Source organism: Oryzias latipes, chromosome 18 (assembly GCF_053564925.1).
Source record: "Oryzias latipes strain Hd-rR chromosome 18, Olatipes_Hd-rR_3.1".
NCBI classification, from domain to species: domain Eukaryota; kingdom Metazoa; phylum Chordata; class Actinopteri; order Beloniformes; family Adrianichthyidae; genus Oryzias; species Oryzias latipes.
Genome location: NC_136254.1, coordinates 37,651,907 through 37,676,849, shown reverse-complemented (window position 1 = coordinate 37,676,849; position 24,943 = coordinate 37,651,907).

Below are 24,943 nucleotides of genomic sequence, written 5' to 3'. Positions count from 1 at the left end.
ATACCTGAAATGCTAATTATGCTAACTATGTTAGCTATGCTAATGTGGCTAAAATTGCTAGCATAGCGATCAGCATCATCAACTGACTCAGAAAAACACATTCCTCCATTGGTGAGAGTTATATGTCATAAGTTGCTAAAAAGCCCACTTTTTCCAAAATGGCGGCTTTTCTGTTGATTTTATCTCCATAGCAACCATTTTATGTTTTGGTCCCCTTGGGAGGACGAACAGATTGACGTCAGTTTCGGACAAATCGGTAAAAGTAAACTTTTTGTCGTCCTTAGCAACAGTGGTTTTATGCTAACCACGCCCACATTCCTTATATGTCCATATCCAGTGTTTTTCAATGTATTCAGTTTCAGGCATTAATGCATGCATTCAATTTTCACTGTATTGTATTGAAATGCATGGGAGTTATAACAGTGCGCCACTTTGCTAGCTTGCCACGCGCACGCCGTTCAAAATCTACAACTTCTAATTCCAACATTTTTTCCACAGTAGCTTGCCATTGATGCCCAAAAAGTTTCGAGACGATTGATGAAAATTCCAACGACAAGTTTACGTTTGAATCTGGTGGTAAAGGTGTTTTTTATAGAAAATTCAAGATGGCCGCCTTTTCCCGAGGTCAAAGGTCGACGAAACTCCAAAGGTGATTGTAGACTTACGCTAGGGACATGCGAGTCAAATTTCGTGAAAATCGCTCGAAAAAAAGTTCATTTTTCCATATCGTGTAAAAACGCGAAAAACTCAAAATGGCAGATTTGGGCACAAAATGGCCGCCAAACCGTAGGTCGTGTGGCCATCACGTAATGATTTCAAAACTTTCTTTGGATATACCCGACAAAGTTATCTGGGTTTCGTTAGCCGATTCTTAAAAATAAAATCCGAAAAAAATTTTTTTTGCCGAGTCAGCACTTTTTTTTGCGACGGTTTTTTGTTTACCACGGCCACATTCCTTTATCGATTTTGTCGTATGTGACATCGTTTTGTTCAGTGTGGGCCAGGGTATCGCATATTTCAGTTTCAGGCTATTCCAATAAAATATGTGCGAGCTAGCTAAAATGGCGACGGTTGCGAATTCGCCACGCGCACGCGTTTCAAATTCTACAACTTCTAATTCCAACATTTTGTCCACAGTAGCTTGCCATTGATGCCCGAGAAGTTTCAAAAAGATCGATAAAAATCCCTAGGACGAGTTTTCGTTTGTATCCGTTACTAAAGGTGCTTTTTTATGAAAATTCAAGATGGCCGCCCCTTCCCAAGGTCAAAAGTCAACAAAACTTCTTTGGTAGTTGTAGAATCGTGTTTGTGGCATGTGTATGAAATTTCGTGAAAATCGCTTTAACAAAAGTGTAGTTTTCCCATATCGTCAAAAAACACGAAAATCGCCATTTCTCTGAGTTCGCCACAAAATGGCCGCCAAGCCGTAGGTCGTGTGGGCATCCCATAATGATTTCATAACTTCTTTGGGATATCTCCAACACGCGTGTTTTGGTTTCGTAACTGTATTTCAAAATTTTTTTTTTTGGCCCCATAAGCGATTTTCGGCCCATTCATTTTTTTTACGGGATCGCTCGCCGTGATGTCATCGACTTCGGGGGGGTGGCGTTCTCTTTGCCAAAAATTCATTTTCAATTTATCCCAGGTGTGTGCCAATTTTGGTGAGTTTTCGGGTATGTGGCGGGGGTCAAAATTAAGCTCAAAGACGCCGTTATAGGACAAGAAGAATAATAATAATAATTAAAGCCGCAAGCGGCGTTGTATGGCCCGCAGACGCAACCCGCCTCCACGCCCAACTCTACGCACCACCGCTGACCTCACCGCCCTCACAGCCCGCAAATTAAAAGCTAGTCAAGGCTGGATTTGCTAATTATGCTAACTATGCTAACTATGCTAATGTGGCTAAAAGTGCTAGCATAGCGATCAGCATCATCAACCGACACAGAAAAACACATCACCTAAAATGCTAATTATGCTAACTATGCTAGCAATCCTAATGTGGCTAAAAGTGCTAGCATAGCGATCAACATCATCAACTGACTCAGAAAAACACATTACCTAAAATGCTAATTATGCTAACTATGCTAGCTATGCTAATGTGGCTAAAAGTGCTAGCATAGCGATCAGCATCATTAACTGAATCAGAAAAACACATTACCTAAAATGCTAATTATGCTAACTATGCTAGCTATGCTAATGTGGCTAAAAGTGCTAGCATAGCGATTAGCATCATCAACTGACTCAGAAAAACACATTACCTAAAATGCTAATTATGCTAACTATGCTAGTAATGCTAATATAGCTAAAATTGCTAGCATAGCGATCTGCATCATCAACTGACTCAGAAAAACACATTCCTCCATTGGTGAGAGCTACATGTCATAAGTTGATAAAAAACCTACTTTTTCCAAAATGGCGGCTTTTCTGTTCATTTTTTCTCCATAGCAACCATTTTATGTTTTGGTCCCCTTGGGAGGACGAACAGATTGACGTCAGTTTCGGACAAATCGGTAAAAGTAAACTTTTTGTTGTCCTTAGCAACAGTGGTTTTATGCTAACCACGCCCACATTCCTTATATGTCCATATCCAGTGTTTTTCAATGTATTCTGTTTCAGGCATTAATGCATGCATTCAATTTTCACTGTATTGTATTGAAATACATGGGAGTTATAACAGTGCGCCACTTTGATAGCATGCCACGCGCACGCCGTTCAAAATCTACAACTTCTAATTCCAACATTTTTTCCACAGTAGCTTGCCATTGATGTCAAAAAAGTTTCGAGACAATCGATGAAAATTCCAACGACAAGTTTACGTTTGAATCTGGTGGTAAAGGTGTTTTTTATATAAAATTCAAGATGGCCGCCTTTTCCCGAGGTCAAAGGTCGACGAAACTCCAAAGGTGATTGTAGACTTACGCTAAGGACATGCGAGTCAAATTTCGTCAAAATCGCTCGAAAAAAAGTTTATTTTTCCATATTGTGTAAAATCGCGAAAAACTCTAAATGGCAGATTTTGGCACAAAATGGCCGCCAAACCGTAGGTCGTGTCGCCATCACGTAATGATTTCAAAACTTTATTTGGATATACCCGACAAAGTTATCTGGGTTTCGTTAGCCGATTCTTAAAAATAAAATCCGATTTTTTTTTTTTTTTGCCGAGTCAGCACTTTTTTTTGCGACGGTTTTTTGTTTACCACGGCCACATTCCTTTATCGATTTTGTCGTATGTGACATCGTTTTGTTCAGTGTGGGCCAGGGTATCGCATATTTCAGTTTCAGGCTATTCCGATAAAATATGTGCGAGCTAGCTAAAATGGCGACGGTTGCGAATTCGCCACGGGCACGCGTTTCAAATTCTACAACTTCTAATTCCAACATTTTGTCCACAGTAGCTTGCCATTGATGCCTGAGAAGTTTCAAAAAGATCGATAAAAATCCCTAGGACGAGTTTTCGTTTGTATACGTTACTAAAGGTGCTTTTTTATGAAAATTCAAGATGGCCGCCCCTTCCCAAGGTCAAAGGTCAACAAAACTTCTTTGGTAGTTGTAAAATCGTGTTTGTGGCATGTGTATGAAATTTCGTGAAAATCGCTTGAACAAAAGGGTAGTTTTCCCATATTGTCAAAAAACACGAAAATCGCCATTTCTCTGAGTTCGCCACAAAATGGCCGCCAAGCCGTAGGTCGTGTGGCCATCCCATAATGATTTCATAACTTCTTTGGGATATCTCCAACACGCGTGTTTTGGGTTCGTAACTGTATTCCAAAATATTTTTTTTTGGCCCCATAAGCGATTTTCGGCCCATTCATTTTTTTTACGAGAACGCTCGCCGTGATGTCATCGTCGTGGGGGGGTTGACGTTTTCTTTGCCGAAAATTCATTTTCAATTTATCCCAGATGTGTGCCAATTTTGGTGAGTTTTCGGGTATGTGGCGGGGGTCAAATTTGAGCTCAAAGGCGCGATAAGAAAGCGGAATAATAATTAAAGCCGCAAGCGGCGTTGTATGGCCCGCAGACGCAACCCGCCTTCCACGCCCAACTCTACGCACTACCGCGGCCCTCACCGCCCACAAATTAAAAGCTAATCAAGGCTGGATTTGCTCATAATGCTAACTATGCTAACTATGCTAATGTGACTAAAAGTCCTAGCATAGCGATCAGCATAATCAACTCTCTCAGAAAAACACATTTCCTAAAATGCTAATTATGCTAACTATGCTAGCTATGCTAATGTGCATAAATGAGCTAGCATTGCGATTAGCATCATCAACTGACTCAAAAAAACACATTTCCTAAAATGCTAATTATGCTAACTATGCTAGCTATGCTAATGTGGCTAAAAGTGCTAGCATAGCGATCAGCATCATCAACTGACTCAGAAAAACACATTACCTAAAATGCTAATTATGCTAACTATGCTAACTATGCAAATGTGGCTAAAAGTGCTAGCATAGCAATCAGCATCTTCAACTGACTCAGAAAAACACATTACCTAAAATGCTAATTATGCTAACTATGCTAGCTATGCTAACATAGCTAAAAGTGCTAGCATAGCGATCAGCATCATCAACTGACTCAAAAAAACACATTTCCTAAAATGCTAATTATGCTAACTATGCTAGCTATGCTAATGTGGCTAAAATTGCTAGCATAGCGATCAGCATCATCAACTGACTCAGAAAAACACATTCCTCCATTGGTGAGAGTTATATGTCATAAGTTACTAAAAAGCCCACTTTTTCCAAAATGGCGGCTTTTCTGTTGATTTTATCTCCATAGCAACCATTTTATGTTTTGGTCCCCTCGGGAGGACGAACAGATTGACGTCAGTTTCGGACAAATCGGTAAAAGTAAACTTTTTGTCGTCCTTAGCAACAGTGGTTTTATGCTAACCACGCCCACATTCCTTATATGTCCATATCCAGTGTTTTTCAATGTATTCAGTTTCAGGCATTAATGCATGCATTCAATTTTCACTGTATTGTATTGAAATGCATGGGAGTTATAACAGTGCGCCACTTTGCTAGCTTGCCACGAGCACGCCGTTCAAAATCTACAACTTTTAATTCCAACATTTTTTACACAGTAGCTTGCCATTGATGCCCAAAAAGTTTTGAGACGATCGAAGAAAATTCCAACGACAAGTTTACGTTTGAATCTGGTGGTTAAGGTTTTTTTTATAGAAAATTCAAGATGGCCGCCTTTTCCCGAGGTCAAAGGTCGACGAAACTCCAAAGGTGATTGTAGACTTACGCTAGGGACATGCGAGTCAAATTTCGTGAAAATCGCTCGAAAAAAAGTTCATTTTTCCATATCGTGTAAAAACGCGAAAAACTCAAAATGGCAGATTTTGGCACAAAATGGCCGCCAAACCGTAGGTCGTGTGGCCATCACGTAATGATTTCAAGACTTTCTTTGGATATACCCGACAAAGTTATCTGGGTTTCGTTAGCCGATTCTTAAAAATAAAATCCGAAAAAAATTTTTTTTGCCGAGTCATCACTTTTTTTTGCGACGGTTTTTTGTTTACCACGGCCACATTCCTTTATCGATTTTGTCGTATGTGACATCGTTTTGTTCAGTGTGGGCCAGGGTATCGCATATTTCAGTTTCAGGCTATTCCGATAAAATATGTGCAAGCTAGCTAGAATGGCGACGGTTGCGAATTCGCCACGCGCACGCGTTTCAAATTCTACAACTTCTAATTCCAACATTTTGTCCACAGTAGCTTGCCATTGATGCCTGAGAAGTTTCAAAAAGATCGATAAAAATCCCTAGGACGAGTTTTCGTTTGTATACGTTACTAAAGGTGCTTTTTTATGAAAATTCAAGATGGCCGCCCCTTCCCAAGGTCAAAGGTCAACAAAACTTCTTTGGTAGTTGTAGAATCGTGTTTGTGGCATGTGTATGAAATTTCGTGAAAATCGCTTAAACAAAAGTGTCGTTTTCCCATATTGTCAAAAAACACGAAAATCGCCATTTCTCTGAGTTCGCCACAAAATGGCCGCCAAGCCGTAGGTCGTGTGGGCATCCCATAATGATTTAAAAACTTCTTTGGGATATCTCCAACACGCGTGTTTTGGTTTCGTAGCTCTATTTCGAAATATTTTTTTTTGGCCCCATAAGCGATTTTCGGCCCATTCATTTTTTTTACGGGAACGCTCGCTGTGATGTCATCGATTTCGGGGGGGTGACGTTCTCTTTGCCGAAAATTCATTTTCAATTTATCCCAGGTGTATGCCAATTTTGGTGAGTTTTCGGGTATGTGGCGGGGGTCAAATTTGAGCTCAAAGTGGAAGAAAGAAAGTAGAAGAAAAATTAAAGCCGCAAGCGGCGTTGTATGGCCCGCAGATGCAACCCGCCTTCCACGCCAAATTCTACGCAACACCGCGGCCCTCTCCGCCCTCACCGCCCACAAATTAAAAGCTAGTCAAGGCTGGATTTGCTAATAATGCTAACTATGCTAACTATGCTAATGTGACTAAAAGTCCTAGCATAGCGATTAGCATCTTCAACTTACTCAGAAAAAAACATTACCTAAAATGCTAATTATGCTAACAATGCTAACTATGCTAATGTGGCTAAAAGTGCTAGCATTGCGATCAGCATCATCAACTCTCAGAAAAACACATTACCTAAAATGCTAATTTATGCTAACTATGCTAGCTATCCTAACATTGCTAAAATTGCTAACATTGCGATCAGCATCATCAACTGACTCAGAAAAACACATTATCTAAATTGCTAATTATACTAACTATGCTAGCTACGCTAATGTGGCTTAAAGTGCTAGCATTGCGATCAGCATCATCAATGGACTCAGAAAAATACATTACCTAAAATGCTAATTATGCTAACTATGCTAGCTATGCTAATGTGGGTAAAAGTGCTAGCATAGCGATCAGCATCATCAACTGACTCAGAAAAACACATTACCTAAAATGCTAATTATGCTAACTATGCTAGTTATGCTAACATAGCTAAAAGTGCTAGCATAGCGATCAGCATCATCAACTGACTCAGAAAAACACATTACCTAAAATGCTAATTATGCTAACAATGCTAGCTATGCTAATGTGGCTAAAAGTGCTAGCATAGCGATCAGCATCATTAACTGACTCAGAAAAACACATTACCTAAAATGCTAATTATGCTAACTATGCTAGTTATGCTAACATAGCTAAAAGTGCTAGCATAGCGATCATTATCATCAACAGACTCGGAAAAACACATTACCTAAAATGCTAATTATGCTAACTATGCTAGCTATGCTAATGTGGCTAAAATTGCTAGCATAGCGAGCAGCATCGTCAACTGACTCAGAAAAACATATTTCTCCATTGGTGAGAGCTATATGCCATAAGTTGATTAAAAACCCACTTTTTCCAAAATTGCGGCTTTTTGGTTTATTTTATCTCCATAGCAACCATTTTATGTTTTGGTCCCCTCTGGAGGACGAACAGATTGACGTCAGTTTCGGACAAATCGGTAAAAGTAAACTTTTTGTCGTCCTTAGCAACAGTGGTTTCATGCTAGCCACGCCCACATTCCTTATATGTCCATATCCAGTGTTTTTCAATGTATTCAGTTTAAGGCATTAATGCATGCATTCAAATTTCACAGTGGTCCATTAAAAAACATAGGAGTTATAACAGTGCGCCACTTTGCTAGCTCGCCACGCGCACGCCGTTCAAAATCTACAACTTCTAATTCCAACATTTTTTCAACAGTAGCTTGCCATTGATGGCCAAAAAGTTTCGCAACGATCGATAAAAATTCCAACGACAAGTTTACGTTTGAATCCAGTGGCAAAGGAGTTTTTTATAGAAAATTTAAGATGGCCGCCTTTTCCCGAGGTCAAAGGTCGACGAAACTCCAGAGGTAATTGTAGACTTATGGTATGGACATGCGAGTCAAATTTCGTCAAAATCGCTCGAAAAAAAGTTCCTTTTTCCATTTTGTGTAAAATCGCGAAAAACGCGAAATGGCATATTTTGGCACGAAATGGCCGCCAAACCGTAGGTCGTGTCGCCATCACGTAATGATTTCAAAACTTTGTTTGGATATACCCGACAAATTTATCTGGGTTTGGCTAGCCGATTCTTAAAAAAAAAATCCAAATTTTTTTTTTTTAGCCGAGTCAGCACTTTTTTTTGCGATCGTTTTTTGTTTACCACGGCCGCATTCTTTTATCGATTTTGTCGTATGGGACATCGTTTTGTTCAGTGTGGGCCAGGGAATCGCATATTTCAGTTTCAGGCTATTCCGATAAAATATGTGCGAGCTAGCTAAAATGGCGACGGTTGCGAATTCGCCACGCGCACGCGTTTCAAATTCTACAAGTTCTAATTCCAACATTTTGTCCACAGTAGCTTGCCATTGATGCCCGAGAAGTTTCAAAAAGATCGAAAAAAATCCCTAGGACGAGTTTTCGTTTGTATCCTTTACTAAAGGTGCTTTTTTATGAAAATTCAAGATGGCCGCCCCTTGCCAAGGTCAAAGGTCAACAAAACTTCTTTGGTAGTTGTAGAATCGTGTTTGTGGCATGTGTAGGAAATTTCGTGAAAATCGCTTGAACAAAAGTGTCGTTTTGCTATATTGTCAAAAAACACGAAAATCGCCATTTCTCTGTGTTCGCCACAAAATGGCCGCCAAGCCGTAGGTCGGGTGGCCATCCCATAATGATTTCATAACTTCTTTGGGATATCTCCAACACACGTGTTTTGGTTTCGTAACTGTATTTCAAAAAAAAATTTTTTGGCCCCATAAGCGATTTTCGGCCCATTCATTTTTTTTACGGGAACGCTCGCTGTGATGTCATCGACTTCGGGGGGGTGACGTTCTCTTTGCCGAAAATTCATTTTCAATTTATCCCAGGTGTGTGCCAATTTTGGTGAGTTTTCGGGTATGTGGCGGGGGTCAAATTTGAGCTCAAAGACGCCGTTAGAAACAATAATAATAATAAAAAAACATTCGAAAAACAATATAGAAGTTTTTGCAGTCAGGTGGCCTATGTATTTCAATGCGGCCAGTCTTTTACTATAGGCTGGGCATGTCTTTTTGGCTTTAAACCCGTCTTTTGAGGGCTTCTTGGGGCTTTTTGGGGTTTTTGTCGTCATTTTTGCGACTACAATTTTGACGTTTGTGCGGTGGTGTTGTGCGTGTGTGTGTTTATTTTTGTTGCGTTACATAATTGTCGTGTCGTTGTGAGATTTGGGCGACTTTTGACCCCATTTTTTGGCGTTTTGACGCGTTTTTTTGACGTTTTGGACCTTTTTGAGTGTTCGACCCTCGTAGCAGTTACAATATGGTCCTTGCACTCTGTGAGTGCTGCGGGCCATAATAATAATGAAACGAAGCAGAAACAATATAGAAGTTTTTGCGGTTAGGATTTCCCATGTATTTCAATGAGGCCTGTCTTTTACTATAGGCTGGGCATGTCTTTTTGGCTTTAAACCCATTCTTTGAGGGCTTTTTGGGGCTTTTTTGTGTTTTTGTCGTCATTTTTGCGACTACAAATTTGTCGTTTGTGTGGTGGTGTTGTGCGTGTGTGTGTGTATTTTTGTTGCGTTACACAATTGTCGTCTCGTTGTCTGCTTTGGGCGACTTTTGACCCCATTTTTTGGCGTTTTGACGCGTTTTTTTGACGTTTTGGACTTTTTGAGTGTTCGACCCTCGTACCAGTTACAATATGGTCCTTGCAGTCTATGACTGCTGCGGGCCATATTAATGAAACAAAGCAGAAACAATATAGAAGTTTTTGCGGTTAGGATTTCCTATGTATTTCAATGCGGCCTGTCTTTTACTATAGGCTGGGCATGTCTTTTTGGCTTTAAACCCGTCTTTTGAGGGCTTTTTTGGGCTTTTTTGTGCTTTTGTCGTCATTTTTGCGACTACAATTTTTACGTTTTTGCGTTGGTGTTGTGCGTGTGTGTGTGTATTTTTGTTGCGTTACACAATTGTCGTGTCGTTGTGTGCTTTGGGCGACTTTTGACCCCATTTTTTGGCGTTTTGACGCGTTTTTTTGACGTTTTGGACCTTTTTGAGTGTTCGACCCTTGTACCAGTTACAATATGGTCCTTGCAGTCTATGACTGCTGCGGGCCATAATAATGAAACGAAGCAGAAACAATATAGAAGTTTTTGCAGTCAGGTGGCCTATGTATTTCAATGCGGCCTGTCTTTTACTATAGGCTGGGCATGTCTTTTGGGCTTTATACCTGTCTTTTGAGGGCTTTTTGGGGCTTTTTTGTGCTTTTGTCGTCATTTTTGCGGCTACAATTTTTACGTTTTTGCGTTGGTGTTGTGCGTGTGTGTGTGTATTTTTGTTGCGTTACACAATTGTCGTGTCGTTGTGTGCTTTGGGCGACTTTTGACCCCATTTTTTGGCGTTTTGACGCGTTTTTTTGACGTTTTGGACCTTTTTGAGTGTTCGACCCTTGTACCAGTTACAATATGGTCCTTGCAGTCTATGACTGCTGCGGGCCATAATAATGAAACGAAGCAGAAACAATATAGAAGTTTTTGCAGTCAGGTGGCCTATGTATTTCAATGCGGCCTGTCTTTTACTATAGGCTGGGCATGTCTTTTTGGCTTTAAACCCGACTTTTGAGGGCTTTTTTGGGCTTTTGTCGTCATTTTTGCGACTACAATTTTTACGTTTTTGCGTTGGTGTTGTGCGTGTGTGTGTGTATTTTTGTTGCGTTACACAATTGTCGTGTTGTTTTGTGCTTTGGGCGACTTTTGACCCCATTTTTTGGCGATTTGACGCGTTTTTTTGACGTTTTGGACTTTTTGAGTGTTCGACCCTCGTACCAGTTACAATATGGTCCTTGCACTCTGTGAGTGCTGCGGGCCATAATAATAATGAAACGAAGCAAAAACAATATAGAAGTTTTTGCAGTCAGGTGGCCTATGTATTTCAATGCGGCCTGTCTTTTACTATAGGCTGGGCATGTCTTTTGGGCTTTAAACCCGTCTTTTGAGGGCTTTTTGGGGCTTTTTTGTGTTTTTGTCGTCATTTTTGCGACTACAATTTTGACGTTTGTGCGTTGGTGTTGTGCGTGTGTGTGTGTATTTTTGTTGCGTTACACAATTGTCGTGTCGTTGTGTGCTTTGGGCGACTTTTGACCCCATTTTTTGGCGTTTTGACGTGTTTTTTTGACGTTTTGGACCTTTTTGAGTGTTCGACCCTTGTACCAGTTACAATATGGTCCTTGCAGTCTATGACTGCTGCGGGCCATAATAATAATGAAACGAAGCAAAAACAATATAGAAGTTTTTGCAGTCAGGTGGCCTATGTATTTCAATGCGGCCTGTCTTTTACTATAGGCTGGGCATGTCTTTTGGGCTTTAAACCCGTCTTTTGAGGGCTTTTTGGGGCTTTTTTGTGTTTTTGTCGTCATTTTTGCGACTACAATTTTGACGTTTGTGCGTTGGTGTTGTGCGTGTGTGTGTGTATTTTTGTTGCGTTACACAATTGTCGTGTCGTTGTGTGCTTTGGGCGACTTTTGACCCCATTTTTTGGCGTTTTGACGCGTTTTTTTGACGTTTTGGACCTTTTTGAGTGTTCGACCCTCGTACCAGTTACAATATGGTCCTTGCAGTCTATGACTGCTGCGGGCCATAATAATGAAACGAAGCAGAAACAATATAGAAGTTTTTGCAGTCAGGTGGCCTATGTATTTCAATGCGGCCTGTCTTTTACTATAGGCTGGGCATGTCTTTTGGGCTTTATACCTGTCTTTTGAGGGCTTTTTGGGGCTTTTTTGTGCTTTTGTCGTCATTTTTGCGACTACAATTTTTACGTTTTTGCGTTGGTGTTGTGCGTGTGTGTGTGTATTTTTGTTGCGTTACACAATTGTCGTGTCGTTGTGTGCTTTGGGCGACTTTTGACCCCATTTTTTGGCGTTTTGACGCGTTTTTTTGACGTTTTGGACCTTTTTGAGTGTTCGACCCTTGTACCAGTTACAATATGGTCCTTGCAGTCTATGACTGCTGCGGGCCATAATAATAAAAATGAAACGAAGCAGAAACAATATAGAAGTTTTTGCGGTTAGGATTTCCTATGTATTTCAATGCGGCCTGTCTTTTACTATAGGCTGGGCATGTCTGTTTGGCTTTAAACCCGTCTTTTGAGGGCTTTTTTGGGCTTTTTTGTGCTTTTGTCGTCATTTTTGCGACTACAATTTTTACGTTTTTGCGTTGGTGTTGTGCGTGTGTGTGTGTATTTTTGTTGCGTTACACAATTGTCGTGTTGTTTTGTGCTTTGGGCGACTTTTGACCCCATTTTTTGGCGTTTTGACGCGTTTTTTTGACGTTTTGGACTTTTTGAGTGTTCGACCCTTGTACCAGTTACAATATGGTCCTTGCAGTCTATGACTGCTGCGGGCCATAATAATAAAAATGAAACGAAGCAGAAACAATATAGAAGTTTTTGCGGTTAGGATTTCCTATGTATTTCAATGCGGCCTGTCTTTTACTATAGGCTGGGCATGTCTTTTTGGCTTTAAACCCTTCTTTTGAGGGCTTTTTGGGGCTTTTTCGTGTTATTGTCGTCATTTTTGCGATTACAAATTTGACGTATTTGCGTTGGTGTTGTGCGTGTGTGTGTGTGTATTTTTGTTGCGTTACACAATTGTCGTGTCGTTTTGTGCTTTGGGCGACTTTTGACCCCATTTTTTGGCGTTTTTTACTCGTTTTTTTTGACGTTTTGGACTTTTTGAGTGTTCGACCCTCGTACCAGTTACAATATGGTCCTTGCACTCTGTGAGTGCTGCGGGCCATAACAAGCATAAAATGCGTCTAAAAATTCTAGGCACGGATTAAAACAGTAAAACACGATAAAAATCCCAGGAACAGTTAAAAAGGATAAAAGAGACCTAAAAGTCCAAAGAACAGTTAAAACTGGTTTAAAAATGCAGCTCAAAGGGGGGAATCACTGATCCCAAACCAGGAGACGTCTCTCTTCCCCCGACGCTGTTCCGAGGATCCCTCCAGTCATACACACAAAGACCTGGGGGGCGGGCTCCGTTCCGCCTCTGGGGTTTGTGACCGGCACTCCTCCGCGTCACCTCCAGCTGGCTCTCCTGGACACGCTGGAATCTGTGGAAACAGGCAAGCGGCAGCACGAAAAGCAATTCCTGATGCAGGCTGCCACTAGCCCTCCCACCTATTTCCACCAGTCTGCTGAAGCCCGTTCGGCTACTTACACACAGGCAGGGTCCCTGCCCTGCCCTTGCGTGTCGATCGCTCTGCAGACTGATGGTCCCAGCGCCCAGCGCTCTCAGAGTGTGTGTCCCGATCACAGCGAGTCTTCCCGACGTCTGGCGGTCCCGGCGTCCCACTCGCGCCCCGCGTGCATGCGCCTGCTGTCGGTGTGCGACTGCCTTTGGCTTTCCTCCTCAGGACTTTTATAAGTCCCTCCTGATGAGGAGCAGGTGCGGTGGATCGGCGCGCTATGTTACAAGGGGGGTGTGTCCATAGAAAGCATGCAACAAACAGGTAGCACCACAAACATGCAAAAGAAAAACACCCTACAACATGCAATCCCCCCACATCATCACAATATTTCGGACAGCCCGGGTGTGACAGAATGCCAGGAGGACAGCGCATCTCCAGCTTCAGCGGAGGAACGCTGTATTACAGGGCTGGAGCTAGCAGGTGACGGTGCTGAGCCACCAGTAGCCCGTGTTGACTAACCTGCCCCAGAGCGGCAGGTTTTCAAGGTAAAGCGTCACCCTGAAACAAACAGAGAATTGATTGACTGGTTTCTGGAAGTGGAGAAAATGTGTCTTATTGTTGGTGACTCAAATTTATCCAGAATCCCTGAATATTCCATCCCAGATCTACAGATTGAGAGGTGTCCAGGTGCTAATTTTCGCCACATGCAGGCTTTATTTGAGATAGCCCACGTTCCGTGGGATTTGGTGGTTCAGAATGTGGTCATTGCAGCCGGCATTAACGCCAAAGGTCAGAACATTAAAGAAACTGCAGTTAAACAGCTCCAGCGGGCTCTGAAGATGGCTAAACACAGATTTCCATCTGCTGTCATCTGGGTTCCCTTGGTTAATTTTTCTGGTAACTTATCTGCAATGGAGCAGAACAACATGAAACTACTAAATCAGCATATTAAAAAAGAAATATGAGACACATCCCCCTGCTGGAGGACTCGCATTTTGCAACAGAAAAAGATGCAATTCACTGGACCGAGGACACGGCCAGAGCAATGTTGGAACATTGGAGGTATTTTTTAAAGTGGAATACCCACTAAGTCCATTCAGGGTAGAGTGTGTAAGGGGACAGCCCTTTATGGCCCCACAATATCATGGTTTTGACTGAAAAGTGATGCCCTGACAGAACAACAAGGTGACCTCCTCAAAAACGGTTTAACTTTTATTTCCATAGATAACTTTTTAAAAAAATACAGACCCAAAACACAAGACTGTATTAATCATGTTTCCTGTTCTTTGCGGGATTAACATTTGGTGGGACAAACCGAAACTTTTGTTAGCACAAGAAAGTGACAACATAAATATAATATTGCTCATAATGGATAGGTGCATAACCCACTGGTGGAGCATTTTCTCATGACCCAGGGTTTTTCTTTATGGTGAACAGTGTGAGAGATTTTGTTATCATTGTTACTGTTATTATGGCTATTGTTCTTATGGTTCTTATTACTGTTTTATGATGATTATTATTATTACTTTAACCCTACCCCTGGTCCTGTTTCTAACCCTAACCTTTAGTTTAATCTGAACCCTAATCCCAACCCTTAATCAGTTATTAGACATTTAAATAATCTTAAACATAAAGCAATAACATGGTTGGAAGGAAAAGGTTTTGTTTCACGTGTCTTTTTGCCTGGTTAGCAGTATGCATGCAGGGGAGGGGCTTAGAACGCACAGGGCCCATGGCTCAGGACACGCAGGGCCCATGAGGCCGACGCGTGCTCCTTGGTAAGACAGTGTGAATAAAACAGCCACCTTTTGTCTCTCACTTCACTTTTACGCCTGTCCAGCCAAGTTGTAGCTGTTGTGGTGTGCATAGAGCCTGATGAAGGCAGAATTTGCCGAAACGCGTAGCGAGCACACTTTATTCTAATTTTGTATTGTTTATTTATTTATTTTCTTACATTTTTGTGAATAAAAACACTAATTTAAGTGGTTGTCCCGCTTTTTTCTTTTTTTCTTTTTTCAAAGTTTGCAAGTTTTTCTATTTTTGATTACATTCTTGCCTGGTGGAAAAACCGTAACACCTGCCATGCACTTCTACGACGGAGAGGAGGATGGAGGTGCTTGGACCACGGTGCGCTACGGGAGGAGACACTACAGAAATCCCCGTGCGCTCAGCTTTAATTACCGGGGCCGACCGGACCATAGGATGGACCGTGCATTTCCCGTCTCCGGCTGGAAGAGGGCGCCAAGGTTCCCAAATTTTGGCTGGAGTAGGGCTTCACCTTCAAATCCTAACTGGCCTGCGCCTCCTATGTACGACGGGTCCCGGCCTTGTTTTCCACAGCCCCGCTCTTATGCAGCAGCGGTCCGGGGCTCACCTACCAGACGAGCGACAAGATTTGGACCCCCAGCAGATGTTAGGCAGGACCTCCGGCGACCTGCAGATGAAAGACTTGGACAGCTCATCCGCAAATTACATGCTGTAATTAAGATGGTGCATCACTTACAAAACGTGACCATCACGCCGGACATACCAGAACCTCTGATGATAGCTCGCATAGTGGACTCATTAACCTCACTGATTAAACCCGCTGATCCCACGGATGATGTGTTAGACCTCATTGAGGGCAACGCAAAAAACTGGGGACAGAACACACTGCAGATCCTCCAGGATCACTACCAAAAGAGGCTGGAGAAACTTTTACAGGATCTCCCCGGTGATTTAACCCGAGATTGGAGGGAAGCCTTCATCGTGGCGACACGATGGGCTTGCAGAAATCTACCTCGGATCACGCAGGATGTTCTCGATCAGGCAGAGGCCCTGATCATCACCTGCAGATCAGACTCGGAGCGGCGAAGTCCAGCGGCTACGACACCACCCCCCGGCAGGGTCTGATAGCCGCCGGGGGCCGCGCACATCAGGAGGAAGAAAAAAGAGGACCCGTCAACCTGAGCGGGTCTCCATGAGCATTCAAGCTGAATGTTACGAGGCCACAAACCGATCAGTTGGAACTATGACGGACATGACACCAGCTTGGCCTCCAGATGCAGTTCCAGCAGCCGCTGCCGAGAAGCAGCGTGGACAGCGAACGGCGACCCGCCGCAACCCCTTCGTGGCGCGTGAGGAATTTCTCCCTCAGATTGTGGGGATAACTTCACCCTCTGCTCCCAGACCGGCAGCACGGGCGCCACCTTCCCGAATTTCAGCACTGGACAGCTCCCAGGAGGAGGAAAGCTCCGATAGAGAGGAGAACCGCGGCGGGGAGGTTCTTCACGAGGAGGAGGAGGAGGAGGAGTTCGATAATGAATACGACAGCGAGGAAGATGGGGATGAGGCGGACACGGACGCTGACCCCCCAGCTTCAGGTAGTTCGGGGCTGGATCATATTGTAAGGCCTGGAGGGTTGAAAGATGGGGTAAACAACAAAAAATTGAATGAGGGTATTGAAGGGCTAGAGGAATGATCTGGGGAGAGCGCACGCACACCACCAAAGAGGACCCAAATTCTTGGCCACAATGACAATTTATTCCGATGGAAAAAACATATGAATGGCCAAAAAGTTCCAGTTAAAAGACACTTAAAACAAGCATAAAATGCGTCTAAAAATTCTAGGCACGGATTAAAACAGTAAAACACGATAAAAATCCCAGGAACAGTTGAAAAAGGATAAAAGAGACCTAAAAGTCCAAAGAACAGTTAAAACTGGTTTAAAAATGCAGCTCAAAGGGGGGAATCACTGATCCCAAACCAGGAGACGTCTCTCTTCCCCCGACGCTGTTCCGAGGATCCCTCCAGTCATACACACAAAGACCTGGGGGGCGGGCTCCGTTCCGCCTCTGGGGTTTGTGACCGGCACTCCTCCGCGTCACCTCCAGCTGGCTCTCCTGGACACGCTGGAATCTGTGGAAACAGGCAAGCGGCAGCACGAAAAGCAATTCCTGATGCAGGCTGCCACTAGCCCTCCCACCTATTTCCACCAGTCTGCTGAAGCCCGTTCGGCTACTTACACACAGGCAGGGTCCCTGCCCTGCCCTTGCGTGTCGATCGCTCTGCAGACTGATGGTCCCAGAGCCCAGCGCTCTCAGAGTGTGTGTCCCGATCACAGCGAGTCTTCCCGACGTCTGGCGGTCCCGGCGTCCCACTCGCGCCCCGCGTGCATGCGCCTGCTGTCGGTGTGCGACTGCCTTTGGCTTTCCTCCTCAGGACTTTTATAAGTCCCTCCTGATGAGGAGCAGGTGTGGTGGATCGGCGCGCTATGTTACAAGGGGGGTGTGTCCATAGAAAGCATGCAACAAACAGGTAGCACCACAAACATGCAAAAGAAAAACACCCTACAACATGCAATCCCCCCACATCATCACAATATTTCGGACAGCCCGGGTGTGACAGAATGCCAGGAGGACAGCGCATCTCCAGCTTCAGCGGAGGAACGCTGTATTACAGGGCTGGAGCTAGCAGGTGACGCAGCTGAGCCACCAGTAGCCCGTGTTGACTTACCTGCCCCAGAGCGGCAGGTTTTCAAGGTAAAGCGTCACCCTGAAACAAACAGAGAATTGATTGACTGGTTTCTGGAAGTGGAGAAAAGGTGTCTTATTGTTGGTGACTCAAATTTATCCAGAATCCCTGAATATTCCATCCCAGATCTACAGATTGAGAGTTATCCAGGTGCTAATTTTCGCCACATGCAGGCTTTATTTGAGATAGCCCACGTTCCGTGGGATTTGGTGGTTCAGAATGTGGTCATTGCAGCCGGCATTAACGCCAAAGGTCAGAACATTAAAGAAACTGCAGTTAAACAGCTCCAGCGGGCTCTGAAGATGGCTAAACACAGATTTCCATCTGCTGTCATCTGGGTTCCCTTGGTTAATTTTTCTGGTAACTTATCTGCAATGGAGCAGAACAACATGAAACTACTAAATCAGCATATTAAAAAAGAAATATGAGACACATCCCCCTGCTGGAGGACTCGCATTTTGCAACAGAAAAAGATGCAATTCACTGGACCGAGGACACGGCCAGAGCAATGTTGGAACATTGGAGGTATTTTTTAAAGTGGAATACCCACTAAGTCCATTCAGGGTAGAGTGTGTAAGGGGACAGCCCTTTATGGCCCCACAATATCATGGTTTTGACTGAAAAGTGATGCCCTGACAGAACAACAAGGTGACCTCCTCAAAAACGGTTTAACTTTTATTTCCATAGATAACTTTTTAAAAAAAATCAGACCCAAAACACAAGACTGTATTAATCATGTTTCCTGTTCTTTGTGGGATTAACATTTGGTGGGACAAACCGAAACTTTTGTTAGCACAAGAAAGTGACAACATAAATATAATATTGCTCATAATGGATAGGTGCATAACCCACTGGTGGAGCATTTTCTCATGACCCAGGGTTTTTCTTTATGGTGAACAGTGTGAGAGATTTTGTTATCATTGTTACTGTTATTATGGCTATTGTTCTTATGGTTCTTATTACTGTTTTATGATGATTATTATTATTACTTTAACCCTACCCCTGGTCCTGTTTCTAACCCTAACCTTTAGTTTAATCTGAACCCTAATCCCAACCCTTAATCAGTTATTAGAAATTTAAATAATCTTAAACATAAAGCAATAACATGGTTGGAAGGAAAAGGTTTTGTTTCACGTGTCTTTTTGCCTGGTTAGCAGTATGCATGCAGGGGAGGGGCTTAGAACGCACAGGGCCCATGGCTCAGGACACGCAGGGCCCATGAGGCCGACGCGTGCTCCTTGGTAAGACAGTGTGAAGAAAACAGCCACCTTTTGTCTCTCACTTCACTTTTACGCCTGTCCAGCCAAGTTGTAGCTGTTGTGGTGTGCATAGAGCCTGATGAAGGCAGAATTTGCCGAAACGCGTAGCGAGCACACTTTATTCTAATTTTGTATTGTTTATTTATTTATTTTTTTACATTTTTGTGAATAAAAACACTCATTTAAGTGGTTGTCCCGCTTTTTTCTTTTTTTCTTTTTTCAAAGTTTGCAAGTTTTTCTATTTTTGATTACATTCTTGCCTGGTGGAAAAACCGTAACACCTGCCATGCACTTCTACGACGGAGAGGAGGATGGAGGTGCTTGGACCACGGTGCGCTACGGGAGGAGACACTACAGAAATCCCCGTGCACTCAGCTTTAATTACCGGGGCCGACCGGACCATAGGATGGACCGTGCATTTCCCGTCTCCGGCTGGAAGAGGGCGCCAAGGTTCCCAAATTTTGGCTGGAGTAGGGCTTCACCTTCAAATCCTAACTGGCCTGCGCCTCCTATGTACGACGGGTCCCGGCCTTATTTTCCACAGCCCCGCTCTTATGCAGCAGCGGTCCGGGGCTCACCTACCAGACGAGCGACAAGATTTGGACCCCCAGCAGATGTTAGGCAGGACCTCCGGCGACCTGCAGATGAAAGACTTGGACAGCTTATCCGCAAATTACATGCTGTAATTAAGATGGTGCATCACTTACAAAACGTGACCATCACGCCGGACAGACCAGAACCTCTGATGATCGCTCGCATAGTGGACTCATTAACCTCACTGATTAAACCCGCTGATCCCACGGATGATGTGTTAGACCTCATTGAGGGCAACGCAAAAAACTGGGGACAGAACACACTGCAGATCCTCCAGGATCACTACCAAAAGAGGCTGGAGAAACTTTTACAGGATCTCCCCGGTGATTTAACCCGAGATTGGAGGGAAGCCTTCATCGTGGCGACACGATGGGCTTGCAGAAATCTACCTCGGATCACGCAGGATGTTCTCGATCAGGCAGAGGCCCTGATCATCACCTGCAGATCAGACTCGGAGCGGCGAAGTCCAGCGGCTAGGACACCACCCCCGGCAGGGTCTGATAGCCGCCGGGGGCCGCGCACATCAGGAGGAAGAAAAAAGAGGACCCGTCAACCTGAGCGGGTCTCCATGAGCATTCAAGCTGAATGTTACGAGGCCACAAACCGATCAGTTGGAACTATGACGGACATGAGACCAGCTTGGCCTCCAGATGCAGTTCCAGCAGCCGCTGCCGAGAAGCAGCGTGGACCGCGAACGGCGACCCGCCGCAACCCCTTCGTGGCGCGTGAGGAATTTCTCCCTCAGATTGTGGGGATAACTTCACCCTCTGCTCCCAGACCGGCAGCACGGGCGCCACCTTCCCGAATTTCAGCACTGGACAGCTCCCAGGAGGAGGAAAGCTCCGATAGAGAGGAGAACCGCGGCGGGGAGGTTCTCCACGAGGAGGAGGAGGAGTTCGATAATGAATACGACAGCGAGGAAGATGGGGATGAGGCGGACACGGACGCTGACCCCCCAGCTTCAGGTAGTTCGGGGCTGGATCATATTGTAAGGCCTGGAGGGTTGAAAGATGGGGTAAACAACAAAAAATTGAATGAGGGTATTGAAGGGCTAGAGGAATGATCTGGGGAGAGCGCACGCACACCACCAAAGAGGACCCAAATTCTTGGCCACAATGACAATTTATTCCGATGGAAAAAACATATGAATGGCCAAAAAGTTCCAGTTAAAAGACACTTAAAACAAGCATAAAATGCGTCTAAAAATTCTAGGCACGGATTAAAACAGTAAAACACGATAAAAATCCCAGGAACAGTTAAAAAGGATAAAAGAGACCTAAAAGTCCAAAGAACAGTTAAAACTGGTTTAAAAATGCAGCTCAAAGGGGGGAATCACTGATCCCAAACCAGGAGACGTCTCTCTTCCCCCGACGCTGTTCCGAGGATCCCTCCAGTCAGACACACAAAGACCTGGGGGGCGGGCTCTGTTCCGCCTCTGGGGTTTGTGACCGGCACTCCTCCGCGTCACCTCCAGCTGGCTCTCCTGGACACGCTGGAATCTGTGGAAACAGGCAAGCGGCAGCACGAAAAGCAATTCCTGATGCAGGCTGCCACTAGCCCTCCCACCTATTTCCACCAGTCTGCTGAAGCCCGTTCGGCTACTTACACACAGGCAGGGTCCCTGCCCTGCCCTTGCGTGTCGATCGCTCTGCAGACTGATGGTCCCAGCGCCCAGCGCTCTCAGAGTGTGTGTCCCGATCACAGCGAGTCTTCCCGACGTCTGGCGGTCCCGACGTCTGGCGGTCCCGGCGTCCCACTCGCGCCCCGCGTGCATGCGCCTGCTGTCGGTGTGCGACTGCCTTTGGCTTTCCTCCTCAGGACTTTTATAAGTCCCTCCTGATGAGGAGCAGGTGCGGTGGATCGGCGCGCTATGTTACAAGGGGGGTGTGTCCATAGAAAGCATGCAACAAACAGGTAGCACCACAAACATGCAAAAGAAAAACACCCTACAACATGCAATCCCCCCACATCATCACAATATTTCGGACAGCCCGGGTGTGACAGAATGCCAGGAGGACAGCGCATCTCCAGCTTCAGCGGAGGAACGCTGTATTACAAGGCTGGAGCTAGCAGGTGACGGTGCTGAGCCACCAGTAGCCCGTGTTGACTTACCTGCCCCAGAGCGGCATGTTTTCAAGGTAAAGCGTCACCCTGAAACAAACAGAGAATTGATTGACTGGTTTCTGGAAGTGGAGAAAAGGTGTCTTATTGTTGGTGACTCAAATTTATCCAGAATCCCTGAATATTCCATCTTAGATCTACAGATTGAGAGGTGTCCAGGTGCTAATTTTCGCCACATCCAGGCTTTATTTGAGATAGCCCACGTTCCGTGGGATTTGGTGGTTCAGAATGTGGTCATTGCAGCCGGCATTAACGCCAAAGGTCAGAACATTAAAGAAACTGCAGTTAAACAGCTCCAGTGGGCTCTGAAGATGGCTAAACACAGAGTTCCATCTGCTGTCATCTGGGTTCTGTTGGAAAATATAATCTGTCGCTTTGAGATTACCTTCCTTGTTGCATGTTCAATAAAGTCGAGAAGAAGAAAACCACGGGATTCGGCCGGATTAAGTTTAACAAATTTATTCCCTAACAATATTTCTAAAAACAGAGTAAAAACAGATCGATCTGGGTGTCCAAAATCAAGGCCTGCAATACGCAAGAGGTTACATTCCGAATTCACATGCAGCTTGTCTGGAGACACAGGAAAATTCCTTGAGTTCAGACTTTTAAGCATGTGGTCAGAACATCCTCCCCCGGGAGCAAGATGGCCGCCGAATCTCCGCCTCTGGTCGCTGGAGATTGGCTGACAGAGGAGCCCGCCTACTTCCTTCAGCCCATGTTAGGAGTTACAGCATTTGGCCCTAGCTTCCTGCTTCAAACGTCCAGGGGGGTTATTTCAAAGACGGACATCTGTCCGACCACCAACTGTGTCCCCATGGGGGTCCAGCAGAGTCGCCCGGATCCTTCTCCGCAGGCAATCAGTCTCAACTCTTTGTCCTTCTCATGTGAGTTGACACCTCCAGGGTTTCCCAGGATTTAAATTGAATCCTGGAGACAATTTAATTCTGGTCCATGTCAGATCTACAACCAAATGGCCCCAGAAGATCAAAGACCGTTTTCTCCTGAAGGGGGTTGGAGGTTGGAGCTGCATTCCTGAAGCCCCTCACATATGCAACTTAAAGAAGCTTCTTCAAGGTTCAAATGATGTTAAAGCACACACTTCAGCAAATGACTTATCTTCAATGTAATAAAATTTAAGACTGAAAACCCTAATGAATTTACCAAAAAATATAAATTCCTTCAGCTTCCCTCTCTTGACCTCACGAAGTGAGGTCACACAAAAAATAAAAACACATCACATCATGCAATCAAAACAGCTGTGGTCTCGAGCCCTCACAATATATAAACAGAACCAATGTGCATTTCAAAGGTGTTGATGATCCGTTTATGAGTTTAGCAGCGAAAAACCTGTGGAGCTTGCATTAATGATCTTTAAGAAACATTCAGTTGGACAGGAAAAATGCATGCTAAGGCCCCGAGCCCCATCGGCGACCGTCCCTAAGGACACTCATGCTTCATTGGATCTTTGGCACATTGGCGTTTACAAAGAACAAGACATAAAATAGTAAATAAAGAAAATGCACAAATAAAAATTCAAATTATTCTAAAAAGTAAAAGATACAAAGACAATAAAATAGCACTTCCTGTAAGGAAAAGGAACACCTGGAATTAAGGGGGGGGGAATTGAGAAATGTTAAAGCAGAACAAAATTACACAGACGATGAAAAGGAAAAGAAAATTGTCAAACATAACAGTAAGCAATTTTATAAAATGCAACAAAGTCCAAAAAAGGTCATTCCGGGCCTCGAACACTCGCGCCCTCCTTCTGCATGTCCCACAAGCTCTGGCAAGCTTGGACCTGGCCTCCTATGGACTTCTCAATAAGCCTGTTATTAGAGATGTGACACATCTGATACAACAGAACGGCTGCAAAAGGACTTGGGGTGTCCACTGCTGTGGTACTGTTCTGCCAAGATGATTCTGCTGTGGGTCTAAGTTTTTGTTAGTGTTAGGGTCAGGAAATTAAAAAATAAAAAACAATAAAACACAAAAGACAATGAGACAAGAATCAATTTACGCATGCGCAGTAAGAGAAAATATGATGGAAAAGGTCCACCACATTTCTCTTCTCAAAGGTCTGCTTCCCCTCGTGCTGTTCTATGAAGAACACAAGTGGGGAAAATACAAATTCAAGAAAAAGAAAAAAGTTTATTATGGGCTGTTGTCTAATGACCCAGTCGTAGAACTTACTCATCCTTGCTGTGGATGAGAGAAAATCAGATGAACAGACACACAAAGCTTTAAAATTTTAAAAATGGTCAATCTGTGTTACTATTTAAACATTCTTTCTAAATGGTCAATCTGTGTTACTATTTAAACATTCTTTCTAAATGGTCAATCTGTGTTACTATTTAAACATTCTTTCTAGATAAATACATTTAAACGATAATGATAAAATAATGTCCTTCTTTTAATCATTAAGACCTCTTTTGTCTACCTCCCTCTCTTGGCCTGGGGTTAAACCCCAGGACACAAACAAAACGAATTAAATGTAAAGCAAAATCATGAAAACAATAAACTGTTTGGTGCATCGATAAGGTGAAGAGGCGTCCTGTCCACGCTCCTGTAAAAGGCAAGGTCACAAGAAGAAATAATACAGCTGCAACAGAAGATCTTTCATTAATTGCAGGCAGATGTCATCAACCTACATTAGCAAAACACAAACCTCTTATAGCATAATGTTCTGTCAGAGAGACTTTAAACAGTGATCAAAAAATGCAAGAAGGATTTTATGAACCCCTCTGTACTATAATGCGAACAATGGTCTGCTATTTTTATGTAATGATTCCATTAAAAGAAAACGTGTGCTAAAGCAATAGCAACAAACACCTTGTGAGGTTAAAGGTGACAGCATGCAATATGGATCAGGGACGTATAGGTTTTATAATAATGGTGACGTCATCAACTCAAATTAACATTAGCTTAAATCATATGCAATCCATCTACTTTTAAAACCGGTTTCAAAGAAGTACACCATGAAGAATACGAATATTCAATGACACTATAGTTCTACAGCCCAGACTGAGTTTCCTTCATCTGCATCTTTCAATCAGCTGCACTGAGATCTGAAAACCTGTGCTCCTGCAATGACCTGAATCACCACCGGGGGGACGATGAAGAATGAACCAACATCAACTGAACCTGTGGACCATGAAGCATCAGAGAGCGTTTTAACATCACCTCTGCATCTTCATGAGCCGTCTCCTCTCTGCTCAGTTGTTGAACGGCAAAATTAACCCGTACATTTTTATTGAGGGAGGAAAGTGAACACCT